Below are 21,923 nucleotides of genomic sequence, written 5' to 3'. Positions count from 1 at the left end.
AGAACTAGAACTGGAAGTCCCATTTGACCCAGCTATTCCCCTGCTGGGTATCTTCCCCAAAGAATTAAAAGAATCATACCACAGCAATATATGTGCACCCATTTTATAGCAGCACAGTTTGTAATAGCTAAAACTTCAAAATAGCCCAAGTGCCCATCAACTGAAAACTGGATAAAGAAGATGTGTTATTTTTAATAAAATGGAGTACTACTCAGCCATAAAGAATGAGAACTAGAGACCTTTATAGCTTAAATGGATGCATATTGAGGCCATACTCTTCAGTGCAATAAATAGGACACATATGTGTAAATACCAAATAGTTTCTCTAGTGTGAGAAACTGAAAGTGTAAATGAGGATTAAAATGAGTAAGTCATAATTTAAAATAGGAAAATGTGCAAAGGTGTAGGGTTGTTGGGAAGGGAAGGGGAAAGGGAAGAATGGAAAAGAAAAATTATGAGAAAAGAAAAAAATGGATATGAAATTTTTGTAAACAGGGAAGGGTGGAGAGGGTGAAGGGTGCGGAGGCAATGGGGAAAAAATGAGAACAAAGATACACCATGTACAGGTACAAGCACCCAATGATAAATGTAAATGTATTGTATACCTAAAATGTACCAATAAAAGAATAAAAAAATATATCACTGTCCAACACAAAAGTACTGGGAGCTAGGCCAAATATGCAGTAATTTCTCATCCCTAATAAATTTAGGAGGCCAGATCTTGGGACAGGCTCCAAAGCCAGAAGCCAGCTACACCTAGAAGACATCTCTGTCATTTCCTAAGGTGATCTCAGTAGTAACAAAGTTACCCACCATTAGCAATTTACAAATATCAATACAGAAAACATATTTTAAAAACTAGAAAATGAGAAGACAAGGAAGCAAGTTGCAGCCCCTGACCTCCAGCTCATGCAAGGCAAATCCAGGGTGCATTGAGGTAAAGAAATCAAAAGCCACCCAACTGAACTTTCTGAAATGGTAGCTGCGGCAGTAACAAAGCAGATAAATGAGGCTTGAGAAAAACCAAATTAGAAATAATTTCACAGATAACCAAAGAGTTAATGACCATAATGAAAGACATGATTAGTGAATCTAAAGTAGATACAGATAAAAAAATTTAGAGGGGCTTAAGAAAGTGATGGAAACCATGAATGCCCAACAAATAAAAGAACTGGATTCCATGAAACAGATTCAAACAGATATACAGGAACTTAAAAATTTTATTGAAAGTATATGCAACAGAATCAACCAAGGTGAGGACAGATGTGAGACCTAGAAGACAGGGTTGCAGTTAGTGATCCTCACATGAAAGACTTCTTAAACATAGCAAAGGACCACAAAAAAATCAACTGAGAAGCTGCTAGATGATGCAAAGAAGAATAACATAATATTGATGGGAGTCAATGAAAAAGCTGGAGATAGTGCAAATGACATTTTTAAAAACCTGTTCACAAAAGTAATGGCAGAAAACTTCCCAAGCATGGAAAAAGAATTTGACATACAGATAAATGAGGCATATAGAACTCCAAATTAGACATGATGAGAAAACCTATACCAGAGCAAATAATAGTCAAGATTCTAGAAATTCAACACAAGAACAGAATATTAAAAGCTATTAGAGAAAAGAAACAAATAACTCATAAAGGAGAATCCATCAGAATCACAGCAGACAACCCAAACCCTTAAGTTAGGGAGAGTTTGGAGGAAAGTATTTTAAGCTCTAAAACAACCTCCAACTCAAATTGTTGTATCCCACAAAATTATCTTTCAAAATCAATGGAGAAATAAGATATTTCCATGAGAAAAACACCTGAAGAAATTCATGACCACCAAACCAGCACTCCAAAAAGTTCTGAAGGATATTCTCAAAAAGGACAATGAAGACAATTCCATGATACCTAATAAAATGAATCTACTAGGTAAGGAAAGAAATTAACAGAGAGGCCAGAAAGGCAACAAAATTAATGTCATAGAGACAATAAAGAAAAATATTGTGTATGAATTTATTAATTAGAATCATAAATGCACTTTGAAAATAAGACTTCTCAAGCACCTGTGGTAGACAAAATTTTCATGATTTGATAAATATTAACTACAGAAAAACTAAAAATAAATAACATCATATTCAGTGCTGACATACTAAACATTTACCTTTGAGATTAAAAGTGAGAAAAGGATTTTAATTATCAATATTTCTTTTTAGTATTCTTTTGGAAATTCTACCCAGTGTGAGAAAGTAAGCAAGGAATGAAAGAAGTAAGCTATTGTCTATTCACAATTAACATGATTGTGTTGGAAGAAAAACTGAGAATGAAAAATAAATACAATGTATCAATTAAAATTCACCAGACCCAAAGTCAGACTAAAATGATTGCATTATATAATAACATTAATTGATTAAAACATTCATAATTATTATAGGTAAATACCAAATAGTTTCTCTGGTGTGAGAAACTGAAAGTGTAAATAAGTATCCAAATGCATAATTGATAATGTGAAATAGGAAGCAAATGTCCAAAGGGGAAGCGGAAGTGGAAGGGGTAGGGGAAAGAAAGGAAGGGAAAGGAATAAAGATGAGAAAAAGTAAAAACAGAAACGAAGTCATTGTAAAGAGGGAGGGGTGGAGGGGGTGAAGGAGGGTAGGGGAATGGGGAAAAAAATAAGAACCAAGATATATTATGTAAAGGTACAAATTCCCAATGATGCATATCATCATATTGTATACCTAAAATGTACCAATAAACTAAATGGAAAAAATATGAAACATATAGTAGATAAATAAAATACTTGCAACATACCTCTAGTGATGATTATAAGATAAAGAGCTATAGTAAAGCAATGTAAATGAAAAGAATGTCATTTTCAGGGAAAAGACATTTCAATATATTCAAGGAATTTTTTTCTCCTGAAATAAAAAGAAATTTTGAGATCCTGTTGATGAAAACAGGAGAAATCCTCAGCTAACAACACTGTGCAGATCTGCAAGGAGAAGAGTTTTGTTGTTGTTATTGATTGTACTTCAAGTATGATGGCTACTGAGGTCCTCCTGATCTTTATTTATTTCCCACGGGGAAGTTGTAGCTGAGGGCATTGTGTGGTTAAACTTGATTGTACCAACTTGATTGCCTTGGAGGCCCACCAGGAGATTGCTGAGGTAGATTTCTGGATGCTTTCAGACTTCTGGGCAGCCATGACCTGAGGGTTTATATCTGTTTCCTCTCCCCTTCTTCTCTGGCACTCTCCCTCTGCTCTATTTCCTGAACACTATGAATTGAACATCAATCCTCTGCCAAGCTCTTTCACCATGACATTTCTGTCTTGGACCCTACTGATTATAGACTAAATCTATTAAAACCATAAGCAAAATTACACCTCTCTTCCCTTAAGTTGTGGGTGTTGGGTATTATGTTCCAGGGATAGGAAAGCTGACTAATACAGAAAATTTATATCAGAAGTGAGGTCAATATTATCACTGTACCTAACAAAGTGAATTAGAAGCCTTTGCAACTACTATTTGGTTGTTTGAAAAGGGCTAGAGATGCAAGCTAGAGAGGCTATAGGAAGACCATAATGGGTAATTCTGGTGAGAAATCAGAAGACCAATGTGTTAGTTACTTTTCTCTCACTGCTGAGACAAAACACCCAACATGTAAAGTTAAAGGGGTAAAGATTTATTTGGCTTACAGTTTGTACAGGTTTCAGTCCATAATTGCCTAGCTCCACGGCAGCATGGGAGAGGGGCAAAAGTTCATGGTGAAAGCAACAAGAGACCTTAACAGCATCTTTCTGTTCCTTTTATCCCATCCAGACTACTGGGATTAGGGCAGTGCCAAAGCAATCACTCATGTGTAGTGGTTTAGTAATCACATGGCCTTAATCCCAGCATCACATATTCCAGATTCAGCCACCTCTGAAAAAGAAATCCCCACCTCATTTGGATGAGACTTTGGAAGAACATCTAAACACAAGCCATAACAACCAGAATACTTATAGAAATGAGAACAGTAAAGGCCAGGTTCAGGAGATTTTAGTTGGGAGCAAGGGCTCCATTGGCCATTGTCATAACTATCCTAGATACAATCACAAAAGCAACAATTTATTCCCCAATGTCTCAACAGTTCCAGTATTTTTAAAAACTCCAAGTCAAAGTCTCTCTAAAACTTAAGGCAAACTCCTAGCTAAGAACATCTGTAGCCTTTGTTACACTCTGGCAGAAAATTTGCCTGGGTTTTGCCCATAATCTGAGACTAAGATAATACACCCTGATCAAGTGGGATGCATCCCAGAGATGTAGGGATGGTTCAACATACGCAAATCAATCAATGTAGTACACTACATCAACAGAGCCAAGGACAAAAACCATATGATTATCTCCATAGATGCAGAAAAAGCATTTGACAAAATCCAACACCCATTCATGATAAAAACTTTAGAAAAAATAGGAATAGATGGTCGGTACCTCAATCTGATTAAAGCCATCTATGAAAAACCAACAGCCAATATCATACTAAATGGTCAAAAACTGAAATCCTTCACACTAAAATCAGGAACAAGACAAGGATATCAACTATCACCACTCCTGTTCAATATAGTTTTGGAAACATTAGCCATTGCAATTAGACAAGAGAAAGAAATGAAAGGAATAAAGTTAGGAAATGAAGAAGTCAAATTGTCATTATTTGCAGATGACATGATACTCTTCATAGAAGATCCCAAGAACTCCACCAAAAGTCTTCTAGACTTAATAACCAAATTCAGTAGAGTATCTGGATACAAGGTCAACACACAAAAATCAATAGCTTTCCTCTACCCAAACAAGAGAATCACTGAGAGAGAAATAGGGCAAACAATAAAAGCCATGCTCAAGAAGTTTCAGTAGGGAAAAGGAACTCCATTTGCATTTGGACATCAGGCAACATGTGCTACACTCTAGCAGAAAGTTTGTCTACATTTTGCTTACATCCTGAGACTTTTCAGGGGACTGAGACTAAAGTCAGTGAACTAAATGATCTGGTGAAGGAAATTCAAAGGCAGTCTAATATTCAAGCTGTGGCTTTTTTTAAAGCCATATTTACAGTGAGAAATGGAGGCAAAATGCAGAGAAAAAAAATTGAAAAACTTACCAGAAGGAACCATGTATAAATTTGGGGCCAAATGAAGTTTGGTTGCTAAAGAGATTATTGCCATTAAAAAGAAACTGAGTTATTTCTACAGAAATAAGAAGAAAATGTCTGGAGGCACCTCAGAAATCAGCAATACTTCATCCATCACAGCCTTAAGGATGCAAAAATTGAGACCTTTTATTTGAGAAAACAGTCCCTGAGAACATTGGATAAGAAGAAACTCTGAGGGACTTGGTTCCCCGGGATTCATTTCACAGTGCTTAACCTCCCAGGCACTTTGAACCTGCTATAGGCATGGTACAAGACAGAACTGTTATTGTTCCCACTGACTGAAGATCTCGGCATTGTCCATTTGATGCTAGTTTTACTGGTGTGCAAAATTCAAAGTTGTGGGGTCAAGAAGGCATCCATTCAGATTCCAAGGGAATATCTGTGAGACCAGGCAAGGGACTTCTGAGGGACAGTGCATGAAGCTGTGCAAATGGAGCCCAAGGTGCAATGGTGACCCCAGGAAGCTGGAAATGCCAGGAAGTTGGAACATTCACTGATACAAGTTGCAGGCAATGGGTAAAGTCAGTACAAGAGAGAGGCCATCTGGCTACATCCAGCAAGGTAATAAGGGTGGCACTGGAACCCATATCTCATAACCAAGTGCCCTGGATGCCAGCTATGGAGCTACAGGACTTAATGCTTGCCCTGCTAAGTTACAGTGTTGTTGGTCTTATTCTTTTCTATCCCCCTATTCCTCTCATTTGAAATAAGTTTAGCCTGTGCCATTGTAGCTTGTGATTCTATAATTTCTTTTTATTGATACAGAAGTTTACAGCTACAAATTTGCCTTGCATCTCAGAAGAGACTAGGCCTTGGATTTTGGAAAAATGCTGAAATTGTTGAGACAGTGTTATGGTTTAGAACTAGAATGTTCCCCAAAAGCTTCATCCTCTCAGGGCTTAAGGAATGTGACTGGCCTTTGGCAGTTCTGGACACATCAGTGGATTTATCCCCTGGTGTGTTCAGCAGCTGAGTGTGCTGCTGGGAGGTGGCACCTACTCAAAAGAGGCGGGTTACTGGGTCCTTGATCTGGAAGGCTATATCTCTTTGGCTTCTCCCTTTTTTCTGTGCTCTGACCACCATAATGTGAGCAGATACCCTTCACTATGCCATTTCTGACATAAAGGCAGCCAACCATGGACTGAAGATGAGAGCCCAAGATGAGATAAATCTCTCCTCTTTTAATTTGTAAGTGTTGTGTATTTTGTCCCAAGAATGAGGAAAAGACAAATTTGTTATTTATATATTAATCAGTACATTTTAGGTATACAATACATTTACACTTATCATTGGGTGTTTGTACCTGAACATGATGTATCTTAGTTCTTATTTTTTTCCCCCATTGCCTATGCACCCTTCACCCCCTCCACCCTTCCCTATTTACATAGTCTTTCTTTCCATTTTTTTCTTTCTCATAATTTTTCCTTTCCCTTCTTCCCTTTCCCCTTCCCCTCCCACCACCCGTATACCATTGGACCTTTTCCTATTTTAAATTTATCAATTATTCATTTTAATCATTTTCATCCTTGTTTACACTTTCAGTTTCTCACACTAGAAAAACTATTCGGTATTTACACATGTGTGTCCTATTTATTTCACTTAAGAGTATGGCCTCAACATGCTTCCATTTAGCTATAAATGACTCTAGGTTCTCATTCTTTATGGCTGAGTAGTACCCCATTTTATTAAAAAAGCCACATCTTCTATATCCAGTTTCCAGTCTATGGGCACTTGGGCTGTTTCCAAGCTTTAGCTATTACAAACTGTGCAGCTATAAACATAGGTGCACATATATCACTGTGGTACAATTCTTTCAATTCTTTGGGGAAGATACCCAGTAGGGGAATACCTCGGTCAAATGGGACCTCTAGCCCTAGTTCTTTGAGGTATCTCCAAAAGGATTTCTACAGTGGTTGCACCAATCTACACTCCCACCAACAATGGAGAAGGGTTCCTTTCTCTCCACACCCCCACCAGCATTTGTTATTGGTTGATTTCTTGTTAGTAGCCATTCTTTGTGGGGTGAGGTAGAATCTCAGCGTTGTTTTCATCTGCAGCTCTCGAATGACCAGTGATGTTGAACATTTATTCATATATTTATTTGCTGTTTTTACTTCTTTGTCTGAGAAATGTCTGTTCATTTCAGATGCCCATTTTTGAATTGGGTCTTTGAATTTGGGGGATCTGATTTTTTTCAATTCTTTTTATATTCTCGATAGTAGACCTTCGTCTGAGGTACAGCTGCTAAAAATTTCTTCCCATATTGTAGGTTGTCTCTTAGCTCTGTTGGTAGTTTCTCTTGCAGTGCAGAAGCTTTTTGATAAGATGAGATCCCAGTTGTTGATCCTTTGTGTTAGTGCCTGTGCTACTGAAGATTTATTTGTTCGTAAAGTCTTTTCCTATGCCAATGTCATCAAGAGTTCTACCTAACTTATCTTCTAGCAAGTTTAGTGTTTCTGTCTTAATATTTAGCTCTTTAATCCACTTCGATCTTAGTTTAGTGCACAGTGATAGGTATGGGTCTACTTTTAATCTTTGGCAGGTTGAAATACAGTTTTTCCAACACCATTTATTGAACAGGCTATCTTTCCTCCAATGATGGTGGTTTTCTCCTTTGTCAAAGATGAGGTGGCTGAGTATGTCTGGAGTTGTTTCTACATCTTCTAATCTATTCCACTGATCTTCAGGTATGTTTCTTTGCCAGTACCATGCTGTTTTATCACAGTAGCATTGTAGTATAGTTTCAAGTTGGGGATTGTGATACTCCCAGCCATGTCTCTCTTGTCTAGAATTACTTTTGCTATTCTAGGTTTCTTCTGTTTCCAAATGAATTTTTGGATTGTTTTCTCTAGTTCTGTGAAGTACATTTTTGGAATTTCAATTAGCATTGCATTGAATCTGTATAGTAGTTTTGGAAGTATGGCCATTTCCACTATATTGGTTCTTCCTACCCAGGAGCAAGGGATGTCTTTCCATTTTCATATATTCTCTTCGATCTCCTTCAGAGTGCTGTAGTTATCAGTGTAGAGTTTTTTTGCTTCCTTTGTTAGGTTGATTCCTAGATATTTCATTTTTTTAGATGCTATTGTAAAAGGAATTATTTCCCTAATTTCTCTCTCACTGGGTCTGCTATTTGCATATAAGAAGGCTATTGTTTTTTGAGTGTTGACCTTGTATCCAGCTACTCTACTGAATCTGTCACTTAGGTCTAGAAGACTTTTGGCCAGAGTTTTTTGGGTCTTCTATGTAAAGTATCATATCATCAGCAAATAACGACAGTTTAACTTCTTCCTTTCCTATCTTTATTCCTTTTATTTCTTTCTCTTTTCTAATTGCTATGGCTGTTTCCAGAACAATATTGAACAGGAGTGGTGATAGTGGGCATCCTTGTCCTGTTCCTGATTTTAGTGTGAAAGTTTTCAGTTTTTGACCACTTAGTATGATGTTGGCTGTTGGTTTTTCATAGATAGCCTTAATCAGGTTGAGATAAAGACCTTCTATTCCAATTTTCTGTAGTGTTTTTATCATGAATAGGTGCTGGATTTTCTCAAATGCCTTTTCTGCATCTATTGAGATGAACATATGGTTTTTGTCCTTGACTCTGTTAATATAGTGTATTACTTTTTGTTCCCTCAGCACAAGATATATACTTTATTAAGGTGAGACCAATGTAAATGTAAAGAATTAAGCAGCTCGCTCAAGGTCACCCAGTCAGTAAGTGGTAGTGCTCAGATTGAAAGCCACTGTAACCACTTTCATAGATGGCTACCAGCCCCCTGAGGTTTACATCATCCTGTGAACAAGTAAACCATCCTCCACAATGACATGCAGCATGACTGTACATGTCCCCCAGCACAGCCCTGCCTGGCCCTGTCTGCTCATTGCCCATCCATGAACCAGTCAGCTGGCACATGTGATGGGCCACTTCTATTGCCCTGGCTGAGCCTTTCCCACATCTGTGGTAGCAGAGAGAGATTAGGAAGTGGGACCAGGCAGGAACCAGCAGTGAGGGACAGGTGTTTACTATAAGCTTTTTGCTTCTCTGAGCTCAGGGAAGCTGTCAAGCATGGCTCCACCCACTCTCATGCTCAATGGCAGTGAAATAGCCCCAACTCCTGATCACAGGGAGATCTGTGAGGACTCAGTGGTACTGATGCCAGCGCTGTGAGCCAGCACCTGCACAGAGTGAAGGGCATCCCAAGATGGGTCAGAAGTTCCTGCCCTCAGGGTACTCTTGGCTGGGGTGGGAGGCCCAGAAATGGAAAGACAGCACATAATGCGGGGCAGTATATGAAATATGATCAAAATATAGGGGGGAATGTTTAAATATTTAAAAATTATTGTAGTAAAACATACATTGTTAATCCCTCTCAAAATACTCTCCTTCACACTGAATACACTCATTCCACCATTCTTACTGCTTTCTGAAGCAGTTTTGGTATAAAATACATTTACGTACATCATTGGGATCTTGTACCATTACATGAGTATCTTGGTTCTTACTTTTTCCCCTTCCCCTGCCCTACCTTCACCCCTTCCACTCTTCCCTATTTGCAAAGACCTTGTTTCCATTTTTTTCCTTTTCTCATATTTTTCCCCTTCTTTCCTTTCCCCTACCTCTCCCACTTCCCCTGCTCCTTTAGACCTTTACATCCTATTACACAATATCAATTATACATTTTAAGGATTAAAATATCAAGACCTAGGAGACATTACCACAGATTTTACACAATTTAAAAGGATATAGAAAGCATATTACAAAAATCTGTTTTGAAATAAATTTGACAACTTCTAAGAAGTACCTTGGAAGACAAATTAATGAAACTAACTCTGGAAGAAATATAAAATTTGAATAGCACCTATTAAAGAAAGTATATTCCTAGCTGGAAAATCTACCTATATGACAAAAACAGGCTCATATACATTTTAACTGATAAATTATATCAAACAATTAAAGCAGAAAAAAGAAGGAACATTTCTCCCCTCATATTAGGAACTGAACATTGTGCTAATCCTAAAACTGGATAAAGATAATAGAAGAAAAAAGAATGAACATAGATAGAAATTTGACAAAACAAAGTATTAGAAGTCAGTTCTGGCAGTATGTAGAAAGTAGCTTTGTTATAAGGATGGCAGTGTTGGTTCAGCATTGGAAGATCCACCCCCAAAAGTCATCATTTTAACAGAGGAAAGGAAAAAGCCATATGATCCTGCCACTAGTTGGAGAAAAAGTATTGGACTAAATTCTACAGCTGTTCATGGTAAAAGTATCAGGAGCCTAGAAGTAGAACAGAACTTTCTCAACATATTAAAGACATGTACTCCATACTTCCAGTGAGAATGCCTTATATGAATGGAGAAGATACAGTGCTTTCTCCTTAAGGTGGGGAACAAGGGCAGATATGCTTACTCTTTATCTGTCCATTAAACTTTGAAACCTAGGCCTAAACCAAAATAGTCTGGCAATAAAATGACACAATTAGGATAGGATTGGCAAGGTAGAAGCAAAATCTTTATATGTAGATGAAATGGTCATCTACAGAGAAAATACTAAGAAATCTCTAGGAGCCCCTAGAACTTGTATTTGAATTTAGCAGGATTAGAAAACACAAGCTATATATAAAAATTCAGGTCTGTGTATACTTGCTATAAATGAAGAATTGGATATTGAAATTTAAAATTTATGTAGGAGTAAAAAGGACCTAGAAAAGTTAAAAAAAAACAAAACAGTGTTGGAAGATGTTTAGTACCTAATTTTAAGACTTCTTCTAAAGCTACAGTAATCAAGGCAGTGTTCGTGTAAGGAAAGACATATAGATCATTGCAACAAAACAGAGAATCTAGAAATAGAACCACACATACATGGTCCACTGAGTTTTGAAAGATTATTTAACATTAGCATTTTATAGAACATAAACTCAATTTAAGAGCCAAGGAAAAGATAGTGTTTTCAGCAAACAGCACTAGAACACCTGGTATCCGTATAAAAAAAAATTAACCTCAACCCTTTATTTCCATACATAAAAATAACTTGAAGGGATCTATGAACCTAAATATGAAAGCCTAAAAGTGTAAAACTTTAAGAAGAAATTATATCGGAAAATGTTTATGAATTTAGGGTAGACAAGAACTACCTAGGATACAAAAAAATGATGTATAAAAAAAATTGATAAATGAGATTCCAACAAAATTTAGAACTTTAAATGACATCATTAAAATGAAAAGTAGTCCTGAAACAAACCATATTTACAATGCATATAACCTATGACCAGAATATATAAAGAACTCTCACAGCTCATTAATAGACAACCCAACTAAAAAGTAGACATAACTACTATCTCGAATCTATAAAGAATTTAAAAAGATCAGACCTAGGAAGCTGGGGAAGAAGCCCAGGAAGTGACGCCCCCAGCTCGGCTGCTGAGGTCTTCTGCTCCAGCGGCTGAAGTTGGAGACCTGCAGTCTGGCCTGCGGTTTTCTCGTCCCTAGGCGATGGAGAACAGAGCGGTGTACAGCCCCACCACGGAGGAGGACCCTGGCCTCACTAGAGGCGCCCGGACTGGACTCGCCTCGCACTTCTCTCTGGGCTGGCTGCCGCTGCATCAGCGTGTCCTCAAGGGCTTGCAGCTGCTGCTGTCTCTGCTCGCCTTTATCTGTGAAGAAGTTGTATCACAGTGTACTTTGTGTGGAGGACTGTACTTTTTTGAATTTGTAAGCTGCAGTGCCTTTCTTCTGAGTCTCCTTTTCCTAATTGTGTATTGTACTTCCGTGTACGACAGAGTTGATGCCATAAAAGTAAAATCATCGGAATTTTACATTAAGCTGGGAACAGGATGTGTGTTTTTGTTGGCATCTATCATTTTTATCTTCACCCATGACAGAACCTCTGTTGAAATTACTGCAATTGTGTTTGGGTTTATAGCAAGTTTTATGTTCCTCTTTGACTTTGGTGCTATGTTCTATGAAAAGTGACAGGAGTCCCAGCTGAGAAAGCCCGAGGCCCCTCCAGTGGAAGCCCTCACGAACGACTGAATGTGTACTCTGGGAGCAGGTGTCACAGAAGAGAGCGACTGTTCTTCATGATGCCTGAGCTCTGTCAGGAGGTCTTGCAGAATGTGTGCAATCGTGTAAACCACTTCTTTTGGAGAGCCGGGGGAAGGACAGGAAGCATTTTATCAATGTTGAGCTGTGTGTCAGTCACTACAAATTAAGCCAGAGGGTATTTTTTAAAAATTGTTTTTAAAAATAACTATTGAAACTTGTCTCAAATGCAGGTTTTTAAGGTGGAGAGGAAGACAATTCTTTCTTTAAATCACATAGCTCAAATGATTATAAATCTATTACTGGGCATTCTCTTTCTAGGCATAGCTTCTAAATTATGCTTTATAGCTGTATAAACAGCTTGATTGTATTCATCCTTTTAGAAATTGTTTCTTTCCTTTTTTTTTTTCCAGTACCAGGGATCAAACTCAGGACCTTGTGCCTCCAGGCACGGTGCCACTGAGCTAAATCCTTGGCCCAGAAATTGTTTCATTTTAAAATTAATTTGCATCAATATTAGCTTGTTGGTGATTATATTATGTTAATGGAGATTTAATGTATATTTAAGAAACCAATATTTAAAATTTTGGTCCAGTTTTTTTCCTTAATATATAATATTTGACTTTACTGCATCTCACTCAGCCTTAAAATTATATGATAATATTTTTAAATAATTATTATTAACACTTTCTGAGAACTTTGTGTAGCGTAATGTAAAATGTATGGGAAATGTTGGTATTTTTTGTGTATAAAGGCAACATGAGCAACCTCATGTTTATATTGCACTTTGGTTGTTGAGATTTTAAAGAAAGATTGTTATGTAAAATCTAGAAAAATGGAAGAAACTGATGTTAAATCTAAGGACCAAAGATGAGAATGGACTTATTGCTCAATACAGTGAAAATAATTATAAAAACAGACTTCAGCCACTTAGCATGTATGTGAAGAGTGAATTCATGCTGTGAGTTAGAAATGGTCTATCCCACTTCTACTTCAGTTAATGCAGCTCTATGGGTTCTCTTTTTATGTGTTCTCTTGGAGCAAATCTTTTTATAACTCCAGGCTTTGACTTTTCATTTGCCTGTTTTCTATCTTTTTGTCAGAATGGTCCATGTGCTGCATCATCACCTGGCGAAGATGGGCCTGTGGTTCTTACTTTTTCTCATTGTTTGTTGTCTAAAGGTGGTTCAGGATCTTTAATTGCTACAAGTGTGTAGCAGGGAGCTGGGGGGTCCTTGTTCCCATATGGGTGTTGCTCTAGTTTCTCTCTGGAGGAGACATCTTAAGAAAGTGAATAATGAAGAATCCTGTCCAGATTAATACTGGAGTAGTCAAACAATTCTTAAGACACTTTGTAAGCAGTTCTGATAATTTGGATGAATTGTTTGTTGTTGGCAGGCTGTCAGCCACACACACAGGGCCCTTAGGATAGGGCTCTTCTGCCCAAGTCATATGAGCTAGGCCTTTCTTGTCCTCCTAGATTTTTTTTTTACTTTTTGGTACTGGGGATTGAACTCAGGACCTTACGCTTGCGAGACAGGTGGTGGCTCCACCGAGCTAAATCCCCAGCCCCCTCCTAGAGTTCTGACCCAGAGCTCCAGCATTAAGATGATTCCATATGTGGAATTCTTCCAGTGATATATTTTAATAACCTCATTCTTTTTAGTAGTTTCTCATCTGTCATTTATATGTTACAGATGAGTTTAAGTTGCATGAAGGTGGCTAATGTGGGTCTCAGAAATTGGTAAGTGTGGACAGACATCTGATATGTTACTGACTCACTCAGTAGCTTTTCTGTTGTATCAATTTGGATGCTAGTGGTAATGATGATGTCACCATTGCCTACTTGGGAGATAATGAAAGCAATCATGGATGCTGTTTTTACTGGGCATATCATCTAAGATGGGAGAGTCTTTGATCTAAGAATAAAGACTGATTTGAAGATAACCAATTTGTGGTAGCTAGTTGTAGAATTTCACATCAGACTGCACTGTTGTCGTTTTAAATGTGATGTGGACCCATTAGAATTCACAGCAAATCATCTGGGCTACTTCAGGGTTGCCACACAATACCTGAGATAATCAATTTGAAAAGAGAAAAGATTTATTTTGACTCATAGATTTGGAGGGTTCAGTCAATGGTTGGTTGGCCCTATTGCTTTTGGGCCTGTGGTAAAGCAGTGTATCATGGTGAGGAGTGTGTGTTGGATCACAGCTGCCTACCTCGTGGTGGCTGGGAAGCAAAATGGAAAAAGGACTAGAAGAGATTGAGGTCTCACAGTCCTCTTCAAGGATGTGCTCCTGCTGACTACAGGCCTCCCAGAAGCCCCCACCTTTAACATTTCTACCACCTCTTCATTGTGCCGCTCTGGGGAACAAGCCTTCAACCCATGGGCCTTGGGGACATTCCAGATGGAAATAGTAGCACTGCCCATGTGTTGGGCCTAGTCAGCATTGACAGACCTTGTTTTGGCTGGTTTCACACATGAAGCATGTTGGAATTGAACTTAAACACCCTTATTCTGACTCCATTTGTCTCATTGGTGAAGAAATGGGCTTGTTAACCACTTATTTTTTCCTTTTTAGAAAGATAAATTGTTCAGTTGTACTTTGATCATTTTTATAACTTTCACCTTGTTTCTTAGGGAACCCATGTCTGGTTAGCCTCTCTTTTATTATGGAAGTAGGAGTAAAAAGACCATTTTAGCAAATAATTCAGGGAGAACTTGGGACCAGAAGCTCTTGTTATGTACAGAAAAGGATAACCTCAATGAACCCAAACTAATTTTGTATTAGCAGTTATGGTAAATTTAATTTGTAATATTTTATACAAATTGTTTAGAATGCTTAAGAATTATGAGGGAAATGTACTTACAGTACAAAAATTTTATAATTACTATACTTAAATTATTTGGGAACTGAGAAATGTATTTTTACACTGTTTATAGCCAATCATTTCTGTATTTTTCAATTTAAATCTTTTGGGTCTTTTTTTATCTTTCCTAATGTCAAATTTTATAGTCTTCTTTTTAAATAAATTCATTTAATTGAAAAAAAAATCAGACCTCTCAAATTTGAAGACCCAATCTAAAAATGGTCATCTGAAATGAACAGACATTTCTCAGACAAAGAAGTAGAAATAGCAAATAGCAAATAAATACATGAAAAAATGTTCAACATCACTGGTCATTCGAGAGATGCAAATGAAAACAACGCTGAGATTCCACCTCACTCCAGAAAGAATGGCTGCTATCATGAAATCAACCAAGAACAAATGCTGGCGGGGCTATGGGGAAAGAGGAACCCTTCTCCGCTGCTGATGGGAGTGTAGACTGGTACAAGCACTGTGGAAATCAGTATGAAGATACCTCAAAGAACTAGGACTGGAAATCCCATTTGACCCCACTATTCCACTGCTGGGGATCTTCCCCAAAGAATTAAAAGAATCATACCACAGTGATATATGTGCACCCATGTTCACAGCAGCAGTTTGTGATAGCTAAAACTTGGAAACAGCCCAAATGCCCATCAACTGGAGACTGGATAAATGTGGGGTTTTTTACAAAATGGAGTACTACTCAACCATAAAAAATGAGAAATTAGAGACATTTATAGCTAAGTGGATGCACATTGAGGCGATACTCTTAAGAATCCAATAAAATTTTATAAGCCAAAATTGGACCCAATTTACCTCATAAGCCATCAACTGTTGACCCCTGCTCCAATGCTACACAAAATGCATGTCATCAAATCTCAATTCTATCTCCATCTACACATACCTCAAACATTCCAACTTTTCTGATTTGATTAATCCCTGCCTACCATTATGCAAGTCCTGAATTTATTCACTGTTTTATATGGGCTCTGCATTCATTTTTGTCCATCATAAATGCTATGTTCAATCCAGAAGCAGTGTTTTGTTTACATTACAAAAGTAGACATATCACTTCTTTCCTTAAAACTATGATGCAGTGGCTTCCTAATGACCTTAAAAAATATACTGTAAAATCTACCATAACTGTCAGGGCCCTGCCTTTCTGTCCAACCTAGTTCATCCACTCCAGTTTTTTTTTTCTCTAATTTAGCTTTCTGTCTTTTCTCTCCTGTAAGAACACACCAGGCTTTGTACTGCCTGAGGGACCTATGCACATAAAATGTTCTCTCAAATCTCCTATATAACCCTACTTTACAGCTAAACCCCTTGGTTAGCTACATAGAACTCACCCTTTAGGTTTAAACATTTGTCTTTTCAGATTTTTTCCTTGACCTCAAGTTATCCTGCTCAGTAGTCTGGTATCATCCTTGCCACTATTAATGTAAAATCCCTCTTTTAGCTAGAATAAAACCTCCACGGGGGCAAGGGCTACACTATTTCTCTATTTAAGGGCCAGTTCATTGAAGGCATCCCAATGAAAATATGCCCAAAAATCAACAGTCCTCATGAATAATTCAGTACAGCAAATCTAAGAAGACATGCCTATACACACTGAAATCTGATTTTTAATTTTCCTTCAGAGTTAACTTTTCCTCATATTTCAGTAGGAATGAGCTTTAACTTATTATTAAAAAGGATATCCCATTTATGACCAACTCAATTCCCATTTCTAGTACTAACAAAACTTCTATCACCCTTTTCCTGGAGTCTCATATTTTGAAGATTTGTGGTTCACGAGTTTTGGGTAAGAACTGGAGCCAACTTGAAAAGAACTAAGTAGTCTTACTTTTCCTTGATAATAACATTTGTGGCCTGAGAAAGTGTTTCATAAGATAAGCTCACACTATAACAAAGGAAAAAAAAGAGGCAAAAAATGATGCTCACAGCCAAAGTAAAAGTTCACTTAAATGAAAATAAGGAAAGGAAAGAGAAAAAGGAACAGAAGCAAAATGAAGCTAGCAGAGATTAAGCTTAGGGATCAAAAATTGTAGGTCATCAAAAAAAAAAAGATTATATGGATCTATATATACCTGTATCGGATCATCATCTAGTTCATTCTTTCAATTTTAAAAATAAATTTGACAACTCAAATCAACTTGTACATGTAGACTTTGCCCTAACTTTTAAGTTGCAAAGATAGATAATATTAAATACCATGTGAAATAAATTGGTAATTACTAATAGTCATCTTGCGTGAGACGCAGGGCAGGGCCTCCCGAAGCACTTTTGCTACATATCAGGGAACACAGATAAAGACTGAGCTGGGGGCCCTGGATTGGACCTTGGATGGAGCTTCCTTTCTGACAGGATAGCAGCACTGTCCACAGGACTCCGATACTTGAGAGCTAGGGACCCACAAGGGGCGCCTGGCTGCGAGGCTGAGCTGCACAGTCCCCGCCCTAGGACTGGGAAGAGCGCAGAAAATCAGCACCTCAGCTTAGGTCTGGGTTGTCCTAGGTCCCGGTCCTCCCCTGGAGCCTTCCCTTCCTCCTTCGGCCTCCCCACAGGCCAGGCTCACCTACAGACCGGTGAGACACCCCCACAGCCAAGAGTCGACCAGAACCACACAGACCGCCCGCCCATGCACTTCCGCTTCCGGTCTCGCGGCCTCTGGGAGCGGAAGTGGCTAGGACTCCGGCTCTCGGGACCGGAGATCCGGGACTCCTCCTTAGTCGGGGAAAGACTGAGCCGCCTCAGACTTTCAGTCTCTGAAGAGAAATTCTCGTTTCCTTCTCCAGGAATTGAGGTCACGGTGAGGTCCAAAACGGCCTGGATGGTGGAGCTGCAGCAGGGTCTACGTCAAATGGACGGGCCTTAGGACTGGTGACTGGGGGGGTAGGGACTGCGTTTGTGCTTGAAGGGTGAGGACGACGCTGCGCAAGATGGGCGGGGCTGCGGTGGAGGGGCGGGGCTCCCTGACTAGTCGGAGGTGCTGGATGTCTAACTTTCCCTCTCCTTCCTTTCCCGACCTTATACTTTGATCCATTTCCTTAATCCAGTGCCCTACAAAAACATACATGTACCTAAGGTGGTTGTTTTCCGTCTAATTTGTATTAAAAATGGGAATGTATTCTTTATTTTACAACTTCTCACTAGAAGTTATGCGCATCTGTTGAACATAATGTCTCTTTTTAAAATGTTATGTAAATGTATACATAACAAAAATATATATGTACAGTTTTACTGTCAGTGTAATGCTAGCCTCTGGGGAAAAGTTTGACAGTGCTCTTTGCTTTTCAATTTTATGGAACAGTTTAAGAAATATTGACATTAGACCTTTCCTGAAATTCTTGTAGAATTTTAGAGTGAATCTATCAGGTCCTGGGTTTTCCTTGGTAGGGTTCTTATTACTTTCACTATGTCATTGTTGTTATTGGTCTCTTCAGGTTTTTTATGTTTTCTTTCAATTTTAGTAGTTTATGTGTGTCTAGAAATTTCTCCATTATTTGTAGGTTCTCCAATTTATTGGAATACAAGTTTTTAAAATAGCTTCTTAGAATCCTCTGGATTTCAGCAATGTTCACTGTGAATTCATTTTTTTCATTTCTAATTGCATCCATACGGGTTTTTCTTTACTTTGTTAAGTTTTGACTAAGGGTTTGTCAATCATGTTCATCCTTTTAAAGAATCTACTCAGTCATTGACCCTATGTATAGTTTTCTTTTTTAATTTTAATTTTTATTGGTTTGTATTTGCAGTACATAAGGATTACATTCCTCATAGGAATTGGGTACAGGTACATAATATTTCCTAATTCTTTTTTCATTCATTTCTTTCCCCTCTATCCCTCACCCGCTATCTCTGTTACCCTTCCGTTTCACAAAAGATTTATCTCCCTGTTTCCTATTACCTATTTTATGTGCTCTTCAATTTTTTTTTCAGTATTTTGGTTATCTTGTATAAGTGAAATCATATATTTAAGTTTCTGTATCTGATTTATTTCACTTAATATTATGGTGTCAAGGTGCATCCACTTTCCTAAAAATAACTCAAATTTATCCTTCTTTATGGAAGAGTAGTACTCCGTTGTGTGTCCATCTGTTGATGGACATATAGGCCACTTTCAAGATTTAGTGATTATGACTTGTACTGTTATAATCATGGGTACACATGTATCACTGTAATAAGATGTATTTATTTAACTCTTTCAGGAAGATACCTATAAGAGGACTAGCTGGAGCTAGTGGAATTTCTGTTTTTGATGTTTTGATGAATCTTGAATCTGATTTCTATAGTGTTTGTACTAGTTTACATTCCCACCAAAAATAGAGAAGAGTTCCTTTTCCCCCATAGCATAACTGGCATGTTATTTGATTTCTTTATGATAATCATTATTCTGGTATAAATTGGAATCTCAGTGTTGTTTTAATTTTCATTTCTCTAATAGCCAGAGGTGTTGGAACTTTTTTTCATGTATTTATTGGCCATTTGTACTTCTGAGAATGTACTTATATTCATTTTAGCTGCCCATTTTTTGATGGAGTCTTTAATGGGGGGGTCTAATTTTTTTCAGTTCTTTATATTTTGTAGATATTTGTCCTCTGTCTGAGGAATAGCTAGCAAAAATTGTTTCCCATTCTGTAGGTTATCTCTTTAATTTCTTGATTGTTTTTGCTATGCAGAAGCTTTTTAATTCAATATGATCCCAGTTGTTGATTCTTCATGTTACTTGTGCAACTATGGTTTTTTTAAAAGGAAGTCCTTTCAAATGTTGTCTTCAAGAGTTTTGCTGATTTTATCTTCCAACATCTTAAGTGTTTTCTATTTTAATATTTAAATCTTTACTCCATTTTGATTTTAGTTTAGTACAAGGTGAGAGATACGAGTATAGCTTCAATCTTTTGGCAGTTTTGCAGGATCATTTGCCAAAGAAGCTGTATTTCCTCCAGCATATTTTTAGCCCTTTTGCCAAAGATCAAATAACTGAATGTTCTTAGTGTTGTTTCTGCATCCTCTTTTCTGTTGATTGATCCACATGTCTGTTTTTGTTCTGGTAACATGCCATTTTTTATCTCTAGCTTTGTAATGTAACTGGAAGCCAGGTGTTGTGATGCATCCTGTTTTGCTCTTGTTGCCCAGGATTACTCTTGCTACTTTGGGTCTCTTCTGGTTCCATATGAATTTTAAGGTAGTTTTTCCTAGTTCTATGAGAAATGCTATTGGTATTTTCATTGGGATTGTTTTAAATCTGTATATCAGTTTTAGAGGTATGGCAATTTTGGCCATATTTGTTCTGCCTTTCCAGGAACAGAGAATATCTTTCCATTTTCTGATGCCCTGTTTGATCTCCTTTTTTACGGTGTTGTAGTTTTCATTCTAGAGGCCTTCCACTTTCTTGGTTATGTTAACTCCCAAATATTTAATGTTTCTTAATGCTATTGTGAATGGTTATTTCCTAATTTCTAAATGAGTTCATTATTGGAGTACAGGGATACTATTGCATTTTGTGTGTTGATTTTGTGTCCTGCTACACTTCTGAATTTGGTTATTACTTATAAGAATCTTGTTGGAATTTTTGAGTCTTCTATGTAGACAGTCTTGTTATCTTCAAATAATGATAATTTTACTTCTTTTCCTATAATTATCCCTTTTACTTATTTATTTTTCCTTGTTGATTTTTCTGGCTAATGTTTGGATAACTGTATTGACCAGAAATGCTGATGGTGGACATCCTCATCTTGTTCCTAGTTTTAGAGGGAATGTTTTCAGCTTTTCCCCCCTTAAATGTTTGTAGTAGGTTTGTAATAAATGGCTTTACTCAGATTAAGATAAGGTCCTTTTACACATATTTTCATGGTTCTTATCATGAACAGATGTTGGATCTTGTTAAATGCTTTTTCTGCATCTTTTTCAGGTGATCATGTGATTTTTATCCTTTCTTCTATTTGTTTGATGTATTACATTTATTTGATTGCATATGTTGAACTATCTTTACATCCTTAGGATGAAGCCTACTTGTTCAAGATGTATCAGTTTTTTAATGATTTGTTGTATTGTTTGCCAATGTCTTGTTGAATATTTTTGCATCTATGTTTACTAACAGATTGGCATGTAGTTCTTTTTTGCAGGCCCCTGTCTGGTTTTGGAATCAGAGTAATGCTAGCTTCCAGAAGTGACTTTGGGAGTACTCCTTGTTTTTCATTAAAGAATTTGAGAAGTATTGGTATCAGATCTTCCCTGAAGTACTTGTCAAATTCAAAGGTGACTCCATCAGGTCTGGGGCTTTTCTAGTTGGTAGTTTATTAGTACTTTAATTTCATTGCCTTTTACTAGATTATTCAAAGATTTTATATCTCCCTGGTTATGTTTTGATAATTCACATCTAGGAATATACATATAGGAATCTATTTGATTTCTTTTTAATTTTCTAATTTATTAGAGTACACATTGTCAAAGTAGATACTAGTAATCTGAACTTGGCTCTATTGGTTGTAATTTCATCCTTTTCATTGTTTTGTGTCTTTGCTTTCTTTCATAAGATTGGCTGGCAATTTTGTTTATTCTTTAGAAGAATCAGCTCTTTGGTTTATTCTTTGTATTGTCTCAATTTCATTAATTTCTGCTCTGATCTCTATTATTGTTTCTTGTACTATTTTGGATTTGCATTGTTAATGTTTTTATAGGATATTGAGAGAGGGTTAGGTTATTTATTTGGTCTCATTTTTTCTTTTTTTTCCCAAGTTTATTTGTACATTTTAGGTGTATAATACAGTTACATTCATCATTGGGATATTGTACATGATGTATCTTGGTTCTTATTTTTTCCCCATTCCT

At 37.3% G+C, this 21,923-nt stretch overlaps 1 protein-coding gene and 1 pseudogene across 7 annotated transcripts in view; both read left to right on the top strand.

The window, feature by feature from the left end:
• The first annotated feature begins 11,666 nt into the window (after nt 1-11,666).
• Nucleotides 11,667-12,637, top strand: LOC101726310 (CKLF-like MARVEL transmembrane domain-containing protein 6 pseudogene; annotated as a pseudogene).
• Nucleotides 12,638-17,751: 5,114 nt separating this feature from the next.
• The window catches only part of LOC110351136 (uncharacterized), an 86,904-nt gene continuing 82,732 nt past the window's right edge, over nt 17,752-21,923 (top strand). For 2 of the 7 annotated variants that reach the window (XM_087181987.1, XM_087181989.1), the window contains exon 1: nt 17,788-18,010. The gene's annotated coding sequence lies outside the window, so the exon portion shown is untranslated. Of the gene's footprint in view, nt 18,011-21,923 lie in introns of all 7 variants that reach the window. The other 5 variants (XM_087181985.1, XM_021266303.2, XM_087181990.1 and 2 more) reach the window with 5 other exon arrangements.

This window comes from Heterocephalus glaber, unplaced genomic scaffold (assembly GCF_053883595.1).
Source record: "Heterocephalus glaber isolate CG9 unplaced genomic scaffold, H.glaber_assembly_v1.0 deba00001472, whole genome shotgun sequence".
Lineage (NCBI taxonomy): Eukaryota > Metazoa > Chordata > Mammalia > Rodentia > Bathyergidae > Heterocephalus > Heterocephalus glaber.
This window is presented reverse-complemented; position numbering and strand designations above follow the sequence as displayed.